Here is a 22,737-nt window from a genome sequence, read left to right on the forward strand (position 1 = left end):
TGGGCTTTCAGACTGGACTGTCTCCAGGAGCACAGAATGCAAGTTTGGGAGGTGGGCGAGTGGAAGAAAACTGCCTTCCGTTTGAGCCCCGCTCCTCCCCTGCCCGCCGCCTCTCCCATTCAGAGCTGGAGTGACCTTTCTACAATGGAAAACAACCCTGACCATTCTCAGCGGCCCCGCTGAGCCCAGAAAATGTCCAGACTCGTCTGCATGGCTGGGAGCCCCTTCTGGATCTGAATTCTGCTCACGTGTTTGCGTTCATCTCTAACACGTTCGTTAAGTGTGCCCCGGTCCCCTGCCTTTGATGCCTCGGTCACAGCCTCCCTGTCTCCGCTGTGGCGGCCTCCACTGCCTTCCCCGGTCTTTCTCCGTCCTATTCTTCTTGCTCAGAGTACGTCTGCTGCTTTCCTCTCTTACTAAGTTTAGCTTAAATGTCGCGTCCAGGAAGCCTCTTTCGACCCTGCGTTTGGATCAGTGGACCCTCTTGGCGAGCCCCTGAAGCGCCCGCTTTTATCCTATCAGGCACTTGTCACGTCGCACATCCTTGTCTGTTGCCCTGTATCACTCACGAGCCCAGAAACTTCATGAGGTTTACTTAAAATGACGGCATTGACCTTCATCCTAACTCCTTAGCTACAATGGTTTTCATGCTTTTTCCTCTCTGAGAAGAAATGAAATGAGACATACTGCATTCTTAGATTATCTATGTATTATTTCATGTTTTCTACTAAGGTATGAGCATTTCTATTTTTCTGTTATGGTCCCCTCTTCAGCTTCCTCCATACGTATTTCTTTACTATAAGAAAAAAAATTTCTTCTGCCATTCTGATAGTTTCCCAGCACCACTTATTTGTGGTTTGCACATAAACTTCAAATCCTCTCTGGTATCCTTGTAAGCTGCAAACCTGGTTTCTTTCCTTATTCCTCTTTAATGACTGTTATACTTTTCTAATGCCAGTTTGAGCAGGCTCATATAGCACATATCACACCACAGGAACTCCTACTATTAGGGAGAAACTATCAATTACATTTTCTTGTCAAAAGTTATAACACATTGCATTGTAATCCAACAATTCCATTTAAGTAAAATAATCAGAGATACTGGTAAAGAGGTATATTCGAGGATATTCATTTTAGAACTATTTGAAAACGAGTAATTTGCAATTTCGACAGTAAAAAAAAGTTCACAAAATGACGGCAAGCGGTGTTACGAAATATAATTTAGCCATTAAAGTCAGATTGCAGGATTATAAAATGCATGGTAAAAATGTTTACACTATTTTGCTAAGCAAACAAAGCAATGTGATTCCATCTTCATAAAGATGTAGTTGTATCTAGCGTGGATGTTGCAAAATTTTAGCAGTCATTTCTGAATGGAGATATTATTGATTTTTTAAAAAAATTTGTCTGGAATCTCTAAGTTTTACACACTGAAAATGCATTACTTTGTATTTATAAAAAAAATTTTAATAAAATACGAAACCAATTGACTTGATTCACCAACTTTGGTTACAAATTTTTCACATTGAAATTTTTTTCTTCCTGTTAACGTTTTGAAACGCAACTTGACCTAATTAAGAAAAAGCTCATTATCTCAGCCTCTTCTCTGATCCCTGGATCTTCCAAGGCTACGACATAGGTCCAGATAGGCTGGTGCTGCTTCCAGATGTCTGGCAGAGGCGAGAAGGAACAGTTCTGGTTGGTCCACTGGGACCATTTTGAACGCTGCTTCGAGACCTCACGCAGTGTCCTCGGATGGGAGTTTCCAACTGCTGAGGTGACGCCTCGATGTTCTTGATTCTTCCCGATAATACAGAAGAAGCTCTGGTAGTTCATACTCTGGTGACGGTCACTATTTACAGAGCACAAGAGGGAGCCAGTGAGGCCTGTCCCCACCACTTGTCAGGACAGTGGGACAATATCAGCCCCCTGCGGACTTACATCCTGTGCGGCGCCCTGATTGACAGCCCAGATTCTCCCTCCTTCTGGGGACACTGGTGTCTTTTTCTGCAGGAGAACTTAGGGAAAGTTATCTTCAAGGTCTACCCAACCGAGTTGTGCTAGTAACTTCAAAATCTGGTCTACAGCCATGCCACCCTGAACAAGCCCGATCCCATCTGATCTCGGAAGCTAAGCAGGGTCGGGACTGGTTAGTACTTGGATGGGACACCACCTATGAAGACCAGGTGCTGTAGGCGTAATAAATTAAAAAATAAGGGATCGTAAGCTGACAAGGTCCTTACAATCTGTGAGGTCAACCAAAGGTTGCCTTGCCTAAAGAAATAAAATAAAATAATAACTTCAAAATCTGCAGGACCAAAGTGTGTGCGTTGTTATTCTTCTCCTTCCAGAAGCCTCTTCTGCGAATCGATCCAAACCCAACTTTCCTTCCCTCTGCTCTGATTGGTCAGCATTGCCTAGTGAAGTAAAATATTCTACGACTCTCTTTCTCCATGATAATGAGCCATTGTTTCTTGATATGTGCATTCCTAAGAGAAACAACTTAGATTATTCTTCAAGAAAGTTCTCCAACAAACTTTCTGCCTAAAGGAAGAAAAAGCTACTGGGTTCACTCAATTAAAAAGAAATCCTCTCTATAAGAAAAATCAAGAAAAGTTTTGATGCTCAGGTTGAATTTAAAGAGTTTAGTCCAAGGCCTTACTTCTGCAGACGAGGAGTCTGAGGGCCAGAGGTAAGTCACCTGTGTCACAGAGCAAATTAGCAGAAGAATCAGTGACAGAATCTAGGCCTGCTGTTGCCTGGTCACCTGTTCAAGTTTGCTTTTTTCCCCCCTCTGCAAGTGCGAAGGCAGCCAAATGGACTGTCTTCAGTTTCTCGCAAGAGCCACTACAAACTACTGCTTTAGCCATGAGACACTTTGTTCTATAGTTATGTACACACAAAAACGTAAGATTGGGCAAGAAGACAAACTTTTTGTGTTCATAATTAATAACTCACACTTGAATTTCTGTCTCTCATTAGAGGTGGTTGCCCCACGTTTACCTAGAGAAGACAAGCTGTATTTTTGTAGTGCTTTGCCCTATTATGTTCAACAATAATAATTCACAGTGACAGATGTAATCCACCAAACTCATTATTTTCAACCCCGATCCATTCATTTTGCATTACCAATACGGTTTTGATGCCTATCGTTCCCTGGGCTACAGAGCTTGATGAAATGTTTTATTGCAACATGTCAGAGTCTAAAAAAAAGCAGGAATAAGGTCGAAGCCGTCCAAAGTTACTGTGTGCAGTATAAAATCGTGTGTAACGCGCCCTGTTCTCTGAAGAGCATGTCCTAGAGACGGGGTTTTGATAAGATGATTACATTTGGAGAGAGCAGAATGGAATGTATCTCCCAGAGCAGGCCACATCTCTTCAAAGATTAAAAAAGAATATATATATGCACTCCATCTATCAAAGAGAAAAGTAAACAGGATTTGAGCCTCTTTCTTTTGCAGAGCTAAAATCTCCAAAATCTATTGTGAAAAACCCCACTCATGCTTTAACATATCGTCCCGTAAAAACAGTTTGCTTTCTCTTCTTGATTTATATTCTGTCACAATTCTGGCGTAGGACAGAAGGATCGTGTCGTGTGATAGGTGGTAGAGAGCTATGTGACTTCCTTTGACTTTAAAGGAATTGCAGGGAAGTTTGAATTGCAACTATTCGACCTTGAAGGGAGAGAAACTAAATGAAACACCTGTTTTTCTGATTACTGTACCACAAGGCCTTTTAATTAGTTTGTGGAAATAGAAGTTTTAGTTATTGAAGCATATGGTTATTTTCTTCCAAAGAAATGGACACGTGACCACACATCATTAATTTGTGATCATTATTAAAATAAGAATGTAACTTGAAGGATTGTACATTAATAGATATATTCTCTAGACTAGAAAAGCTAGAGTATAAGGTAGGAGAAATATACATATAAAAATTTCAATCTTTTTTATAAGCACTACTGATGGACTTTTTATGATGTTTAGAATTTTCCTTTACTCACATGAGAATTTCAATTGAAAATGTAAAATAAAAATATCAATCATTATTTTATGGATATTCATTCTTTTAATCTCATGTAACTCCTCTTCCTCAAAGATTTGAAGGGCAATATATCAGTGTACGAAACAAAGGCCAGAAAAATGGAAATGGCATTTATTTATCCTCAAATGCATTCTTAAAAACATGTCGTCCAGACTGTTTTCATCATAGAGGAGTACAGATTTTTCTCCATTATGTTCTAGCACTTTAACGTAAAAATCAGAAATTCTACTGAACTTTTAGTCATTTCTCCCACCCAGACAGATGTCACCCTCAGGTCATCTTGAGGACCTCATCCCTTAACCTAGTTGTTAAGGAAAGAAAAACCATTTGGCTTGTGTCTGATTAGTTTGTAGACACCTCTGCAACAAATTCGTGTGAACAACACCTCTGTTGGAAGCATTTAGGGTATCAAACCCTGATACTGCATGGGTATTCACACACAGGAATCCTAGATCTTAGATGCAAAGTGCATGAGATATTAGCGACTTTGTGATCATGCCTTGTATTGTTTGTTTGTTTGTTTTTTTCTCAGCCTACTCCTTGCTTTGGGCATAAAAAGGGTTTGGTAAGTATCTGAGGTTTGAGTTTCTCTCTGGGAGAGGCTTCTATAGAATTACAGCTTAGTGATAAATAAAGTAAACGTAGGTAACATGATAGGAGTGTAACAACTTAAGTGCAAAAATTATATATCCCAATCAAAAGAACAGCTTTGCTATGAATATAATCATGAGAAACTACAAATAAACTACTACAAGTGTTCACAGCAGCAGAATGACTCAACTGTTGTGAAATTTGAATTTCTCTCATTGTTTATATCTAAATATGAAACATACCTGGCAACGGTATGAGACAGAACATGCCTTCTCATTTTTCCATATAATTTACAAGCACTGATTACAAAGCAGGGCTGCAATTGGACAGCACAGCAATATAGATTTCCACACCTATGGCATAAGGCTTGGTTTGTTTTGATTTAAGAAATAATTGTGATCCAATTTCTTAATGTTGATCACAATTTCATCACCTGTGCCTGGAAGGAGAGGAAAATATATGAGGGGTATAGCAAAGTGCAAACTCGTTAAAAATTGTCTGTAAGAAATTATAGATCATTACATTTAAAGTGAAGGTGTGGTATTATTTTTAATTAAACAAAGTCTGCAAAGTGTTTCTTGAACTTTGCTTGCATTGTGCAAAGTTAGTTGAGCATTTTATTAAAACATATGTTTCATGGAGTATTTAGAAAACATAACTTGGGGAACAGATAAATAAATCATCATGAAAAATTTCCTTACATAATATTTTATTTAGCAGAAAATCTTATGGCAAGAAGGTGAGATACATGATGCCTATTCTTGAATGTTAAAATCAACGTATTTGTTCATAAGATGTTTACAAGGGAAATAAAAAATAATTGTAAATTATTTTTTCTTGGCTATAAAACAGATTTCCTGGAAGATAATGTGTATTTCAGCCGCAAGGTCTTGATTTTTCGTGACGCTTTACACTAGGCCCAATCTCAGGTACTTTTAAAAAAGCTAATAAATGAAGATGAGTCCTAGGAAAACAAGGTAAAACTTCAGTAAATTGTTGCTCTCCCCAAACTCTTTACTTATTGTCTCATGGGAGCTAAAGATATGGCAGAGTAAGCCAGATAGATATCCTTTCACTGTGATTCAAAATATTTGGCCTGCAAAATATCCCCGAGTTCTTTATAAGGGCGGGGTTAACTGCATTTGTTGACAAGCATTGTCCTAAACAAAATCTGCATCCAAGTATGGATGGGGGTTGGCACTCAAGTTTTACCTAGCATTTTTAGACAGATAATGGAGTTAATCAGTTGTCTGACAAGTTTGATTCTTTTCTGTTCATTGGCTAGAGGGAAGTGTTAAGTTTGAGTAGATGGAGACAAAGTCCGAGCCATGAAAACTAATTTTTAACTTAAAAATCTTAAGTGAAAATTTTAATGTAACATTTAAATCTAAAAATTTAAACCACCGAAATCCTTTTTCGATATTTTGTGTACCGCAGGGAAGCATCTCATGGATGGGGCTTGGGGAGAGGGCAGGGAGAGGGTTATCGGCAGCCCTGCAACAGGAAAGGCCACGTTGAGATGGAAATGCGGCTCATTATGTACCTCACACAGGTGTGTGCAAGAGGCCCGTGGGGAACTGCACCCATGGGTACACAGATCTGACAGAGTAGAACCTAGAGATTAATTTGAAATGGATGAATACAATTAGGAAGTTACAGAAGGACAGAGGTAGAAGTTCCAAGTGGGAAGACTCAGCTGAGGGGTTCGGGAAGATTTCTGGGAGAAACTCGAGTCCAGCTTGGTCTTTAGAGATGAATCAACGGCAACAGGCTGCGGAGGGGTCTGTGTGCACAAAGATGCAACTCTAGGAAAGCGGGCGGATGCAAGCGGCTGGCGCAATCCTGCCTCAGAGGTCCAGGACACACTGCAGCTTATGGAAGGCTTTCATGAGCGGCATGTCATATAATTCCTACCGCTGCCTGAAACAGGTGGGACGGTTGTTACTGCGCAGTTTCACGGATGTGCAACGTGCAGTTCAACGGGCCACCGCAAGCACTGGCGCTGGATCTCAAACGTAACAGCTAAGTTACAGCAGGAGCCCTGGTGGGCTGGCTTACAAGGGGACAGCACTGCCAGAGGAATGGCAGAAGGAACTGAAATTCATAAAAAAGGATAAAAAATGATTTTTAAAAATCTAAGCATAACCTGAAATAATTCCTGAATTTATGGCAATAACTAGTAAAGATAAACTTTGAACAATTATTTTTAACCTAGAGCTAGGAATTAAGATGCACAAGAAAGATTTTTAAGAAGTACGACGGACACGGCGAAACAAAAAACAAAAAACAAAGGCAAGAAGAGCTAAATATAGCAAAGCATAGCCGGAGTTCTGTGTGATTTTCATTGTCCAGCCTTTACGCTCCCAGTGGATTGTAGCTCACCTGTTGTAATTCAGTGATCTCATTCATTATGAATCAGAACATTACGTATGTACATTTTACCATGGACCTATGTGACCTTGATAACTGAAAATGTGTCACCAAGCGTAAGGTCATCTTTCCAATATGTCGACGGAAATAGATCATTTAAGCAGAGTGGCATGTATTTTGAGGCCAATTTGTCTACCAACACGAGCTCACCTATCTCAAAGCAACATACAGAGAGGCAAGAGTTTAAAATGAATGAAAACATAGTCAACTGATGATCGAATGAAAACGTTTGGGGACTGCTGCCAGAAAGTGTTCCTGAATAGACCTTCTTCAGCTCCTAAATTTAGCCATCTGGCATTCTATTTTAAGAACCATTTAAATTTTTTAAATGAAGGATTTGCCTTTTGATGAAGAAACCACAATTTCATTGTAAATATGGAACACATTGTCCTGGGCTCTGAATTTAATGAATTCCATAGGATGGAAGGTAACATCATTAGCCACGCATTTCACAGCAGTAAGGAGAGAAACTGTTCACCAAAAGAAAGGGTATTGTTCTAGAATATCGGTAATTGTTACAATGAAACATGAAAAGAATGTTCAATCTTGTTATTAAGGGCTAAACGATTACAAAATACACAGTGTACCACAGGAAGTGTCATCAACTTGACTACTGTTGGAAGAGCTCTGAAATTTTGTTAAAGAATGTAGTGTTTTTACATTTTTTTTCCATGAAGATTACAAAGTGTTATTTGTAGTGGCATTTGCTATTAAAGAATGTGATGTTATTACAAATATTTAATATTAATACCATTTTAAAAGCTAGGATACTTTAAATTCAATTCGACACGACTGACTAATATATCTTCAGGAATACTGGACGACAGAGCCCTCATTTATTTAACAGATACTATTATTTGACTATTATAATGTCAGATATTATTCTGGGTGTTGAGGTCGCAATTATGAACACGAGGAAGATAATATCTGCCTTCATGATGCTTAACATACAGTTGAATGGAAATTATAAAGAAATAAATGAGCAGTTAATACAATATTGCAATGAGGTTCTGACACAGCATGCTTGGAAGATGAGCCCATAAAAATACATGCTTCAAATTGAATTATTTTTAAATAAAGTGCTAAGAATTGTTCTAATTCTCTATGTAGAGTGAGGTTTTATTGTACTCAGTGTAATGGTTCCTGCTCTTTGTTTAGCACCTTGTTAAGCCCTTTGCATTCACCCACCCATTTAACTCACACCGATGGCTACTTGAAGTATTAGCCAGCCACCTTCTGAGGGGTTGAAACTCAGCAGAGTAAATGAGCACCCCTCCCCCTGGTCACACTTCGGAAGCTCACGGAACCTGTGGTCTTTACTCACTGTTGCATAAGCTCCCTGAGTCGAGTCAGTCTTAGCATGTTGTGGCATTGGTACACTCTACTGATTCATCAAAATTGTTGATTTCAAAGAGGTTTTGTGATATTTTATACAAGAATAATTTGATTAAAAAAAAATGCCTTAAGCCAAGTGTATTAGTTAACCAATGCTACAGAACACATTATCCCAAAACTCGGTGGCTTAAAACCACGGACTTTTATGATCTCACTTCGTTTCTGAGGCTGGGAACATGTGAGCAGCTTAGTGGGGTGGCTCTGGGTCAGGGTTTCACAAGATGTCGGGTGGGGCTTCGGTCTCATCAGAAGGCCTGACTGGGCTGGATTACCCGCCTCCCAGCTCCCTCACGTGGCTGTTGGCCAAAGGCTTCAGCGCCTCATCACGGGGACCGCCCTAGCTGCCGCTCAGGTCGTGGCAGCTAGCTTTCCCAAAAGAACGTGGCCAGAGAATGCGCGACAAGGCAGAAGCTGCAGGCTCTTTTATAACCAAGCCCAGAAAGGCCTAGGTCTGAGTGCGGTCTGGAGAGAGGAGCTACACCGCAACTTGAATAGGGGAAGTTTAATATAAAGACTCATTAAGCCTAACAGGATTGGAATAATGAGGGATTAACTAATAAGTCAAAAGAACCCTAAAGAATACAGGAGAACTAGTGCGTCTGGGACTGAGATCACTCAGGGAACAGACCCCTCCCCAGGGCTGAGAGCCACGCCTGTTACTGGGGGGTGACCGTGACTCACTGAATGTCAGGGACATCGACACAGCATTGTACTTGCAGAACTTGGCAGAAATATGTCCTCTGGAACTTGCTAGAACTCTACCCTCAAAGGTTCTGGGGACAGCGCTTCCTGGGCTGCGTCTTGCTAGGGACACTCAGAAGCCATCTGCTCTTCACGAGCCTGGTGCTGGAGAAGCTGGCCCAATAGCAGGGATGGGCTGTAGGAACCACCGGTGCTTTAGGAACCTGCCAGTGGGTCCGCTGGAACCAGGAGGTAAAAACCTTCTCCTCCTGCAAAAACTTCTGTTGACAAAACTTGATGGAGTGCCAGGTGGCAAAGGAAGAATATATAAAGGACCTGTATCCATTTTCACCAAACAGGCAAAAAAGGCGAATTGGAGTTGAGGGGCACAGTAACACAAAGCAGGATGACTTCTACCATATTTTACTGGTCACACAGAGTATCTCTGGGAGGGGGTGACACAAAGGTGTGAATGCCAGAGGCAGTGATCACTGTGGGAGTTGTTTTCACACTTTGAACCCCTCCTCCAAGTGTTTACCTTCAGGGGGGCGGAAGTCACTGGGGGCATCTTGGATGCTGGCTACCATACCAAGTCTTGGAAGAAATATTTTTCTAGTTATTATTCTTTATGAAACCATGAATATTCCTCTAAGGAAACAGCAATCATGAAATTACAGTTGAAATGGGTTTGCCTCCTAATTTGAAAAATAAATAGCGTGGTAAGTGTATATGCAATATTTGTTACATGATTCATAATGGGATTTTCTTAACTACCCAATAAATGTAATGATACACTTGGCACAAAAAAGACATACTGTGATGTTAGGAGTTACAAACGCATTATGAAATAAAACTTTTACGAAAAGTATTAACGAATTTTAGAAATTAACTTAGTTACTTTGACTCATTTAAGCAAACATATTGGATAACTTCTAATTTATTGGCCTATGAGTTTTTCTTTCACATACTAGTTTTAATTTATCGTAAAACACTTTCCTGCCAGAAACTACCCTATTCATATTCTCCTGTCGTTCACAAATTACTCCCAATTCAAGCAGCAAAGAGTCCATAGTTGCACAAGATTTTTCACTTCCATATTCCCTTTCAAATGATTTCACCCAGAAGATAGTAACCATCATTTTTTGTGTGCTTTAAAAAGCACAGCACATTAGATTTACTTGAATAATGGATTCTATGTGATGATGAATAATAGGATGATGAATGAGTATGGGAAATTAATATAGAGGGAAAACTTTAGACAATCATGTAGAGATAATAAAAAAAGAAAACCAGCATCATCTTTAATCATTTAAACTACCATGTTGCATCTATATTTTTAGTATCTTCCAAAATATCAGTTAACCTAAAGCACCAGTTATTATTATTTTTTGGAGTCAGTCTCCTTTGAGAATATCATAAAAGCTATGACCACTCCCTGACACAAATGTCCATATATATTCAATTCACACAACTCGCGGATATCCTGAAGCCATAGGCAGAACATCCTGTACCTCAGTATACAATGGACTTCAAATTTAAAATTAATGGAGTGTGAAGAGGGTCATTTATGGTACCACCTGTTCCTTAGTGATATTACTGGTTGGGAGAGATTTTTTTCCAAGGCCTAAGTGTGCCAGAACACAAGAAGAAACTTTACGGTAAAATTTAGCATCTACATGAAATACATGACATTAAACTGAGCATATTATAGGATATCAAATATTTTATATTTCGTTGGCCAGACAGCCCAAATTTCTTATTTTAGGTGCTTACTCTGTATGCAACATCGAGAACAGTCCTCCTACCTCGCCATTCACACATATTTACTAATTTTCCAGTTTATTCAACTTATGTAGAAACTAGGCTGGACAGATTAAGTCAAACTTCTTTAGAGGTTTTGTGTTACAGCTGGGTTAGAAGCTTCCAGAATGCCAGATGCCAGTTACATTCCTCTGGCTTGTCTAATGAGCAGCATGGAAAACCAAAAAAAAAAAGGATGAAATAAAATGCAAAAAAGTTACTGATACAGTCATAATGGTGTTAGCTTTTGAGAGCAACTTAGCCCTGGAAAGAGAGTGTAACATAAAGCAAGACAAGCCAGGGCAGAAGTTTGCACATTCCAATGTAAGTTTCCAGCAATCCTGTCCATGGACGTACCCCTAAAGGATGTGACCCAGGTGAGACTTACCTGCTGAAGACAACTAATCGACATCGAGCAAATTATCTTCCCCTGAGGGGCAAGCTGTAATGTCAGCCACATGCTTCGGAAAGAAAATAAAAATCATGAGTTTCCAGCAGAGGAAGAAACCGGGGCTAGCAGAGGCTTGCCTAGAAATGGAACTGAAATATAAGCTGATAAGTTTTAGTTGATTTAAATGGAGAAGGTGTTCCAATTAGGTTACTAAAATGTTTCTGACAAGCAACAGATTCTCATAAGGGAACAGCAGCGGCTTGACACAGAATGAAATTGAACAGATCTTGGTATTTCGATGTGCCTGAGGCGGGTGAGTGATAAAGGTGAACTTCTAAAGTTGAGGCAGCTTTCGTTCCAGTATGATGTGGAGCAGCTTAAAAAAATAAGTATATGGACCGTCTAATAGAAAATATTTCTTCTATATTCTCCCGACTACCTTTCTCCTTCCAGGAAGGCCCCAAGCCCCGCACGCAGAGCGCCGTCCACTTATCGAGGTTGGACAGTGCTGACGTTGGGAAGGGTGCCCAAAGATGTCACAAAAAAATGAACTCCCACTCACTGAATGCAAAAGATAGGTCCAACACTTTCATGGAAGATGTGTACTTATGGATAATGAGAATTTAAAATAAATGACCTTATAATATCATTTAACATGTGTGTGAGCATAAAAGCAAGAGAAAGCAAGGGAGTTATGCCTGCACCTTGGAAATTTAAAATGCTGTTTTGTAACTGCGATGATGAGAAGGAAACTTTCATTTTTTAGAAAATTAGACACAGTCATTGAAATCTTCGGTTTATGTAGTTTTTAGTAAAGCTGAAGATATTTAAGATCAGTGTGCCTATATCAAATAGATGACAGATAGGAGATCATGTTATAGGCATAACATTCCAGCTATGTTTTGACACTGTCGAGTATAAACCACAAATGGCTCAACAGGTAATGTTCACAATGGCTGACCTTCATATCAACTTTTTACTTTCTGTTTATTCGGTGTAAGTATCTGCCTTTCTAAAGGATGATTTGTCTCCTATAGAGCAAGTTATGGCAGTCGGAGAGAAAAACAGGACAATGAAGTTAACTTTCGCTAGTGTGGGATTGCTAAAGCAGTTACTCTGGATAAATAAATCATTTTAAATAGGTCAGTTATGTTCCTTACCATTACCAAAGTCCTGGCAGTCTCACGATGACAAAACGCAGGCCAACTCACATAGATATAGATAGAGATGTAGATACAGAGGTAATAGATATATGCGTACATATAGATACAGACAGATATGTGCACAGGGCTGTGAAACATGCATAGATTGTTCACATTAAATTTAATTACTTATATGAGTCAGAAGATATTCATTACAAACTTAAACATAAGGAAAAAACAGATTTGATCTATTTGATGATGTGATTTTACTTATTGTCTTCTATGACAATTTGGTTAATTAAATGTTTACACATAAAATTTTTAATTCTCTTATATTCTGCTTTTATTTTTTATTTCATTTTATTTTGTATTTGTTTTATTTATTTTATATTAATCTCTAGCATAGTGGTTAGACATTTATATAATTTACAAAGTGATCCCTTCATTAGTCTAGTACCCACCTGGAACCATACGTAGTTATTGCAATATTATTGACTACATTCTATATGCTGTACTTGACATCCCAATAACTATTTGGTAATTGCCAGTTTGTATTTCTTAATCCAATCACCTTTTTCGCCCAGCTCCCAACCCCATTCCCATCTAGCATATTCTTCTTTTATTGAACCTTGGAGTTAGCCAGTTTATCAGCTAAAATCTCCTTTAAAATATTGTGGGTTTCCTATGTATCATATTACAGTCAGGTACATTAGAGAAAAGTCAGACTCATAAAGCTCTTCAAGACAGGCCCTTCTCTACTTTGGCTTATAAGTAGGATGGTATGAGACATTTCCCTTAGGATTATTAGAAACCCTTTTGTCCAGATGAGAGAATCTATGAGTCACTGACTCCTGTCATTCTAAGGTCTTCGCAGCAATTGCACTTCTGGGTATTCATCCAAAGAAAACCAGTACAATAATTCATAAAGACCTATGCATCCCTATGTTCATGGCAGCACAATTTACAGTAGTCAAGATATGGAAGCAACCTAAATGTCCATCAACAGATGACTAGATAAAGAAGTTATGGTTCAGATATACAATGGAATATTACTTAGCCATTAAAAAAATGAAATCCTACCCTTTGCAATAACACAGATGGATCTAGAGGTTATTATGCTAAGTGAAGTAAGTTAGAGAACGATAAAATACCATATGATTTCACTTATATGCAAAATCTAAGGAACAAAAAGAACTAATCAAAAACGGACTCACAAATATAGAGGACAATCTGGTGACAGCCAGAGGAGAGGGGGTTTGGGGGTTAGGAGCAAGGAGTGAAAGATTAAAGAAGTACAAATTAGTAGTTGATAGATGGTCAAGGGGATGGGGAGCACGGCGTAGGGAATGCAGACGGCAGGAAGGTAATGGCAAGGTGGAGGGACAGAGGGGAGAGAGCAGTCGGGGATTGTTTCATAAACTATATCAATGTCTAACCAATGTACGGAATACTTGAGACTAATAAAATAAAAAAAATTATAAAAAGACTTCTAGCTACATCTTTGAATTAGTCTTGACGCTGAGGCCAAGTTCCTTTGTATATTTTTTTAAAGCCATTTTTTTTTTTTCTTTTTAACTTTGAGGATCTTTTGCTGCCCAGAGCGACTTCCTTGGGCGCTCTTTCTATTTCCGTTAAATGCTGATTACACACTAAACGATCCCTTCTTTAGCTTATTTCTCACTTTTCCTTATCTACGGTTAAAAGAAGACAACTCACACTTCAACATTCCTTCCTGGAATCTCCTTAGCCAAATTCACAAGTTTTGAGGTACTTTTTCCATCTTCGGAGTTACTATGGGTGTCAGTTTCACTTTTCCCCCCCAGTATGCTACACTGGCTTCCATTTTTTTCCAGCCTCCAAAGCAAGGCCCTCACCACCAGGCTCCACTCCACAGTCTTCTTGCTGCTTTTCCAGTCTCTCTCTCTCTGCTCCCCACTTCGAAAGACAAACTTCCATGCTTTGGTTTGCTGCATCTCATGCCTAGATGTACCAAGTTCTGCATTATTTGTTTATTGTGTAAAACACTCCAAAATCACTGGCTTAAAGTGGTAATTCTTCTATTGGCTAAGGATTCAACGGGTTAAGCTTTAGACTGGATGTTTGTGTCTGTCCCCCATGCCTGAATTCATATGTTGAAGACTTCCCCCTCAATGTGATATTTTGAATGGGGTCTTTTTGAGATAATTCGGTTTAGAGGAGGTCATGATGGGATTAGTGCCCTCGGAAGAAGAGACACTGGGAAACTTGCTCTCCCCTCTTTTCCCAGCCATGTGAGGACACAGCAAGGAGGTGGCTGTCCACAGGTGAGGAAGGACGCCCTCAGCAGAAACCGACTCTGCGGGAGCCTGGATTTGGGACCACCGGCTTCCAGAAATGTGAGAAAGGAAGTTTCTGTTGTTTAAGCCACCAGTGATGGTGCTCTGTCATCACAGCACAACCTGACTGATGCGCATGTTCACCCCAAAACTTGTGCACAAATGTTTACAGCAGTATTCTTCATAAGAGCTAAAAGTGGAAACAGGCCAACGTTAATCGACTGATAAATGAATAAACAAAATGTGGTATATCCATAGGATGAAGTAGTATTCATCAACACAAACGAAAGAAGGACTAATATACATTGCCGCATGCATGAACCTTGAAACACAAAAGGCCACATATTGTATGATTCTATTTATGTGAAATATCCTGGAAGAGACAAAACCACAGAGACAGAAAGTAGATTAGCTGTCAGAGGTTAAGGGAGGAAGGAATAGGATGTGGCTGCTAACGGGTACAGGGTTTCTTTTGGTGGTGATGGAAACACCCTAAAATGACACAGTGGTGATGGTCGCACAACTTTATGAATACACTAAAAACCATGGACTTGTGCTCTTTAGAAGGGTGAATTTTATGGTGTGCAAATTATCTATTAATGCGACTACTACTAAAAAAATTGGTATTATATGTTTTTAAAATAGTTTTTTTAAAACAGTTTTTTAAAACAGTTTTTTTAAAACATGGCTACTAGATATTTGAAATTACCTTTGTGGCTTGGCATTCTATTTCCACTGTTCAAAAGGCAAGCATTTATGGGGGAGGGGTTGGATATTTAAATTCGGTGGTGACTTTAGAGTTAGAATAGAGAAGCACTGTTTAAGAAGGCGAATGTGTTAGAAATCTTAAGAGGTATTACATAGCTAAAATAAAAGATTACATTTAGAAGCGGATTTGTAGATGAAACTCGTTTTGGAAACTATTCTAATGTAATGGAATGTCTTGAAAGTTTCTACTTGACTATCAAATTTTTCTGTTTTACTAGCTATTACAGAAAACATTTCCATTTAGAATGTATTTCCTCAGTTAAATATTTTACATGAATGTGAAGGCAGTAGCTAGAGTATGTTGTTAGAATTTTCAAATATTTAGGTATCTCAAAAAAAAAACTCCAAAGTGTACCCCAAAAATAAACTATTAAAAGAAAGCTCTTGGCTTAAAATTAGTCCTTCAAACCAAAGAAAACTTTAGCATCTCTTTTAAAAAAATATTGCTAAGTGATTTTGTCTCCAATAGTTAATTACATTTTTTTTATCATCTTTGGCTTATATATTATTTTTTAAAAATATATTAAAATAACTCCAAATACCAAACCCCAGAATGAAAATAGGTAAATTTGAGAGACAGCCCCATATAATATGAGCTATCCATGACTTTAAGGTAACTGATGTAGAAAACCATTAACCACTGCTGTTATAATGGAATTTTTTTAAAAATGAATATATTGTTTGAAATCACATTGCTATCTTGGGGATCTAGAGATGCAATAAAATAATCACTTGGCTTCTCTAAATTAACAGGGGAGAAAGGCTTTTTAAATCTTGGAGTGGAAAGCAGGATTTAAATATATATACTTTCCTACTTCTTTATTTTCCTTCTTATTTTGTGTTTTGAAACAATGCCCCACGTGTCTTTTGGTTAATGGAACCTGGAAATTTTTGGTGGTTTTGTGAAGGTGGTTGGGGTCGTCCAGTTCAAAGACCTTATCATTCAATAACTATTATTGATGAGTTATTTAAATTGACCTTGTGTCTGTTTATGTTAAAAAGAGGATTAAGAATTGTCACAACTCTCCATATAGGTTAGTCAGGAATATCTTTTTTTTTTTTTTTTTTGGCTTTTAAAAAAGCATTCAATGTAAAATGATTTTTGTGGAAGTTAGAATTTTTTCAATAAGTTCTCATGTCTCTACTTCATGCTCCTGAGTCTCCAGTTGCATCAACAGTAGAGAGCTCAGGATGAAGTGTCAACATTTAAAGAGATGCACAAACCCTTTTATTTGTAATGCTTTGCTCAAGTCTGGATTTGCCCATTGTACAAAACAGTCCTCTAAATGATCTGGGAAGACAAATTCTCTTAAAGAATTATGGACTATACTAATTATTGAAGTTCAAGTTTATGTGACTTTAAAAAATAACCTATATAGTAGCCCCCCTTATTGGTGTGGGGTACGTTCCAAGATGCCCAGTGGATGCCTGAAACTGTGGATAGTACTGAATCCTTTATAGTCTGTTTTTCCTACACATATACACCTATGATGAAGTTTAATTTATAAATTAGACACATAAGAGGTCAACGGCAATAACCCATAATAAAATAAGACAATTGTAACAATCTACTGTAATAAAACTTATGTGAATGTGTTCTCTCTCTCTCTCTGTCTCTCTCTCCCCTAAAATATCACCACTCTTGTGCTGTGGGTTATTATTAAGTAAAACAAGGATGACTTGAGCACCAGCACTGTGATATCGTGACAGTCAATCTGATAACCCAGAGGGCTTCTAAGTAAGTGACTAACGGGCTGGGGGTGTGTACAGCCAGAATATGCTGGACGAAGGGGTGATTCACTTCCCAGGAAGGACGGAGTGAGGTGGCATGAGATCTCGTCATGCTACTGAGAATGACGTACAATTTAAAACTTATGAATTATTTATTTCTGGAATTTTCCACTGAATATTTTTGGCCTACAGTTGACTGCTGTTAACTGAAACTGTGTAAAGGGAAGCCATGGATAGAAGGGGACTACTGTGTAATTTTCTCTATTTTACTCGGTTTTGAAGCATTAGAAGCTTATATATGTATAAAAGAACATTTATGTAGCAATTAAAATGAGTATGTCTGAAAGGGAAGTTCAATGACAAAGTAAAATGAAGTATTACACAGTCTTTCATAAATATTTATATTTTAAAAAGTGATCTGCTTTAAAAGAGCATACAGAAAATATCTTTACAATAATATTACTGGTAAGAAATAGTATTAAAGTTATATATTTCATAGTAGTACACTAATTGTTTAAATAAGTGATAATCCAGAATATACTGTGAGGCAATATTATTAATCTGAATTTTCATTTGAATCACAATACCCCAATTCTTGATCTTAATTGAAGAAATGAGAACAGATTTCATTAGCTATAATGTTAATAGTTTATATTTAAAAATTTACAGTGTATTTTAATATATATGATCTCATTTAATATATGTATATAACCACTCCAAGTGGCCCGTTTTCATAATTTTCTGACCCACTGCTGATATTCTTACTCGCAACTATAAAGACCTGTATAGACTACTATGAATGACAAATGTGTATGCTCCTGGTTTATTTAGATCATGACCATAATTAATTAATCAAGAGGAGAAACGTCCAAAACTTAAACTTATGCTAAGCTGCTAGAAAACTCTTTGGCTTTACTTTATCGAAATTCATTGAAACCCCTTCTACAGGCTCACCTCTGTCCAGTGACCTCGATCAGAACCTACATCACAACTCATTCTGAGAGCTACCCACCTTATTCTTTCACCACGGATCACCTCCACTCAAGGAGGAAAAGTACACAGTGGATTCTGTGCTCTATTGCTGGGCTTAGAGATCTTTCTAAAAGCCGAGGAATCAAAATGTGCTGCTAAAAGAATGTGTTGTGGTGAAAAACAGTAATAATTTTGTAAAGATCCCGTTTAAGTCAAGTTTCTCCTTTCCCGCCTTACCGTTATTTTTCTGCTGCTGAGCACATGATTCTAGGCTCGAAGCTCTCCCAAGGATATGAGGAAAACCACGGTATGGCATATCGAAAGGATAGTTGGTTGGTCAGGAGACAGGTGATGATTTTCGATTTTATTATCGTGGCACTTTTTATTTTTAATGAATCTGTTTTACGTTCCTGCTATTTTCTTCTGTGTTCGATTGTCTATAGAAAAGTTTGCCACACAGAAAATCAGAGAATAAAATAAGGAAATGATGATATTCTGAGTTTCAAAATGGAGATCCAGCCATAAAACGAAAACAGCAGCAGCAGTAGTCTTTCCTCTCTCGACTGCTTAAAGATTCGCCAGTTAAGGAAGATGCGGGGAATATCCAGAGGGAAAAGAACCGAGCTAGATGCCCAGCTTTCAAAAAGGGTTTTTGTGCCTATTTCTCTCTGCTGAGCCAACTTCATGATGGGCAAAGGGGTACATAATAGATTCCCATGTGTACCAGCCAGGATTCTCCAGAGAAACAGCACCGATTAGATATACAGAGATACAAAAGAGGAGATTTATTATGGGAACTGGTTCACGCGATTTAGAGGCTGAGATATGCCATGATATGCCATCTGCAAGCTGGAGAATGATGAAAGCCAGTGCTGTGATTCCACCTGCATATGGAGGCCTGAGAACCGGGGGCTTCGACGTCTAAAGATGATGAGTGTCCCCCCTCAAGAAGAGAGAGAGTCAGTGAATTCTTTGACATTGCTCTTAGTAATATCTTTTTGGATGTCTCCTTGGGCAAGGGAAGCAAGTGAAAGTGAACAAATGGGACTGCATCAAACTAAAAAGCTTTTGCACAGTGAAGGAAACCATCAACAAAACAAGAAGACATCCTACTGAATGAGAGAAGATGACAGTTGAAAAAGATGTATCTGACAAGGGGTTAACATCCAAAATGTGTAAGAACTCACACAACTTAACATCGAAATAACAAGCGATCTGATCAAAAAATGGGCAGGGGACATGATCAGACATTTCTCAAAAGAAGTCGTACAGTTGGCCAACAGATATATGAAAAGATGCTCACCATCGCTAATCATCAGGGGAATACAAATCAAAACCACAATGAGACACCACCTCACACCTGTCAGAATGGCTATTATAGAAAGGCCAACAAAGAACAAGTGTTGGCGAGGACATGGAGAAAAGAAAACTCTTGTGCACTGTTGGTGGGATTGCGAACTGGCGCATCCGCTGTGGAAAACAGTATGGAGCTTCCTCGTAGCATTGAAAAAGGAATTACCATATGACCCAGCAATTCTACCTCTGAGCATTTATCCAAATAAAACAAAAACTAATTTGAAAAGAAATGTGCAGCCCTATGTTCACTATAGCATTATTTACAAGAGTTAAGATATGGAAGCAACCTAGGTGTCTACTAATAGATGAATGGATAAAGAAGAAGTGACTGACATATAACTCAACGATAAAAAAGAAAGCAATCTTGCATTTGCAACAACGGGGAAGAACCTGGAGGGTACTGTGCTAAGTGAAATAAGTCGGACAAAGACAAATACCATATTTCACTTATGTCTGGAATCTAAAAAAAAAAATCAAAAGTAAAACAGCTTCATAGAAACAAAGAATGAACTGATGGTTGCCGGAAGGGTGAGGGGTGGAAGAATGGGTGAAAGCTGTGAAAGGGAATGTAGTCAATGCTATTGTCATAACTTCGCACAGTGACAGATGGTTACTAGACCTAGTGTGGTGATCGCATCGTAAAGTGTATAAATGTCGAATCACTATGTTTTACATATGAAACTAATATATTATTGTATGCCAACTATACTTTAGTAAAACATTTTTTTGAAAAAGAAGAGAGAGAGAGAGCAAATTCTACCCCCCTCTGCCTTTTTGTTCTATTTGGGTCTTCAATGGGTTGGGTGATGCCCGTCCAGCTTGGGGAGGGTGGATCTTCTTTACTGAGTCTGCTAATTCAAAGGCTCATCTCTTCTGGAAATACATGCACAGACACCCAGAGGTGACATCTTACCAGCGATCTGGGCATCCCTGAGCCCCGTCAACATAAAGTTAATCGTTTCATCATGACAGATTTGAGGATAAAAGAGTGGAAAGGATCATTGTATCCTTCTGGGGCAGGGACAGAGGGATCCACGAGACCGCAGATTGAAGCAGAAATGCATTTGTGTGCTTTAGGCAGAGGGTAAAGGTCAGCGATCCACGTTCTCATTAGCCCTCCGGGCCACTGTGATGTCAGCTCAAGTCTGAGAACCAAGGGTCTAAGATAATGACATCGACTCCTTCTTCCCATTCATGACCAGTGTAGAATGAACATTTGACACAATTCTGGCCACTAAAATATGGAAGAGAACTCTCTAGAGGGCTGTTCTGAAATTTTCTTCACTCTAAAAGGGTATTTTAGAAGAGACATGCCCTCTCTTATCCCCTTCTAGAATCTGAGATTGTTTGGCTATTTGAGTTGCTGCAACATTTTGTTTGCTGACGAGGCGGCAAGCCCTGGGGTAGAGAGGGACATGCTGAGGGTGACGGAGCGGATGCATGGAGGGAGTTTTGCTCTTGGTTGACGATGCTCAGCTACAATCTTACTGACTCTGGCCCCTCCCTGTCCCTGAGTGCTGTGCTGTGTGACCTGAAACATCTTCCTTATTGTGTAATCTGGCTGCTTTGGGTCTTCTGTTAATTGCAGCTGAAAGCATGATAACTGTTACACGTGGTCAGAGGCAGGGATCTCTTCCACGGGTCCCTAACCCCTGGGCTATGGACTGGTACCAGTCCATGGTCTGTTAGGAACCGGGCCGCACAGCAGGAGGTGAGTGGCAGGCAAGCGAAAGAAGCTTCATCTGTATTTGCAGCCACTCCCCAGAGTGAGCGTCACCGCCTCAGCTCCACCTCAGATCATCAGGCATTAGATTCTCATTGGAGCACTGGTCCCTGGTGCCATAAAGGTTGGGGACAGCTGTATTAGGCCATTCAGTCTTCAAGTGTGATTTTAGGGCAATTATTATCTCTCTCAGGAGCATTTGTATTTTAGATCCTATTTGTGAATGAAAAATTGCGCCTTGCTATAAATCTGAGTGGGAATAAAGGGGATTACATTGCAGCGACCGCATGTGTACCTATGAGAGGGAGTGCGGGACGGGCCGCCTGCTGATGGCCATTTGCGCAGTTCTAGAGCTATTACCCAGCTCTGAGCATCTTCAAAGATGAATTCTGCACTTAAGGCTCAAGCAGAAACCTATTCCCAACACCCAAAACTGCTTATAACGTTTCACGATAAAAAGAAAAAAATACTTCCAGTTGTTTGAAAAAAGGATTTTCCCTGTTACTTTGGCAGAGAGCAGAACAAAACGCACGTTGAAAATGAACACCTTTCCAGGAAGAAAGCATTTTAAGAAATATCTTCAAATGTGAGAGTCAAACTGGATGTCCAGTACACGCATCCAAGACAGGCTGAGCGGGACCACCCACTGGCAAGCACGACCCCCCATGGGAGTAAGGAGGGTGAGCAAGATGAGACTGGCTGCAGTGGGCGTGTTTCCCACAGCCTCGGGCAGGGGAGGAGTGAAAACACTTAGCAGTGTTTGACTCCCAGAAGAGGTCTGTGACAGCAAACATAATTTACAAAATAATTAGGCAGATGCTAGGACTGGTATTTTGGGGTATATAAAGTCTGTCAACTGTCAAAAAGCAACATTTTTCTCATCAGTTAAATGGAAGAACAATCTAATTTTCTAGGGAGTACACGAGCATAAGTACAGCCAGAAGGTTCCACCTTGGTCACAGGATCCAAGCCATCCAGAGATACAAAAATTCTGACAAGAGACTCACAGACCTGCAGAGCTTGTGACACGTAACTGTCAGCACGTGTTTGGGCGGGGTGGTGGTGTGTTCTGTGAGCACGTCATCCCTTATGTTAACTCCAGTCCAATCCTGGGATGCTCTTGAGTTGATCCAAAGTGTCCAGAACTCTGTAACCGCCCTTCAAAGAGCACATGCCTTGGGGAAACTTGCAGACAGCCAGACATGAAGGCTTGTTTTTCCCCTGGTACTTTTAGCATCTGCTTTGCAATACTGAAAGTTTCTCTCTACCCTTTGCGCCAAGACCATTATCTGTCCCCCAGGAAGCAGAAGACGGCAAGCTGAGGGGTTTGCAAAGCTCCAGGGACAGACTTGAGGGAGGTTCCTGGAGCTTTCAATTTTCTCCAAATTTTGGCTAAAA

The 22,737-nt window shown here is 39.4% G+C and overlaps 1 pseudogene; it reads left to right on the forward strand.

The window, feature by feature from the left end:
* The first annotated feature begins 2,079 nt into the window (after positions 1-2,079).
* On the forward strand, positions 2,080-2,198 carry LOC112475729 (annotated as a pseudogene).
* Positions 2,199-22,737: the final 20,539 nt, after the last annotated feature.

Source organism: Pteropus alecto, unplaced genomic scaffold (assembly GCF_000325575.1).
Source record: "Pteropus alecto unplaced genomic scaffold, ASM32557v1 scaffold11, whole genome shotgun sequence".
NCBI lineage: Eukaryota > Metazoa > Chordata > Mammalia > Chiroptera > Pteropodidae > Pteropus > Pteropus alecto.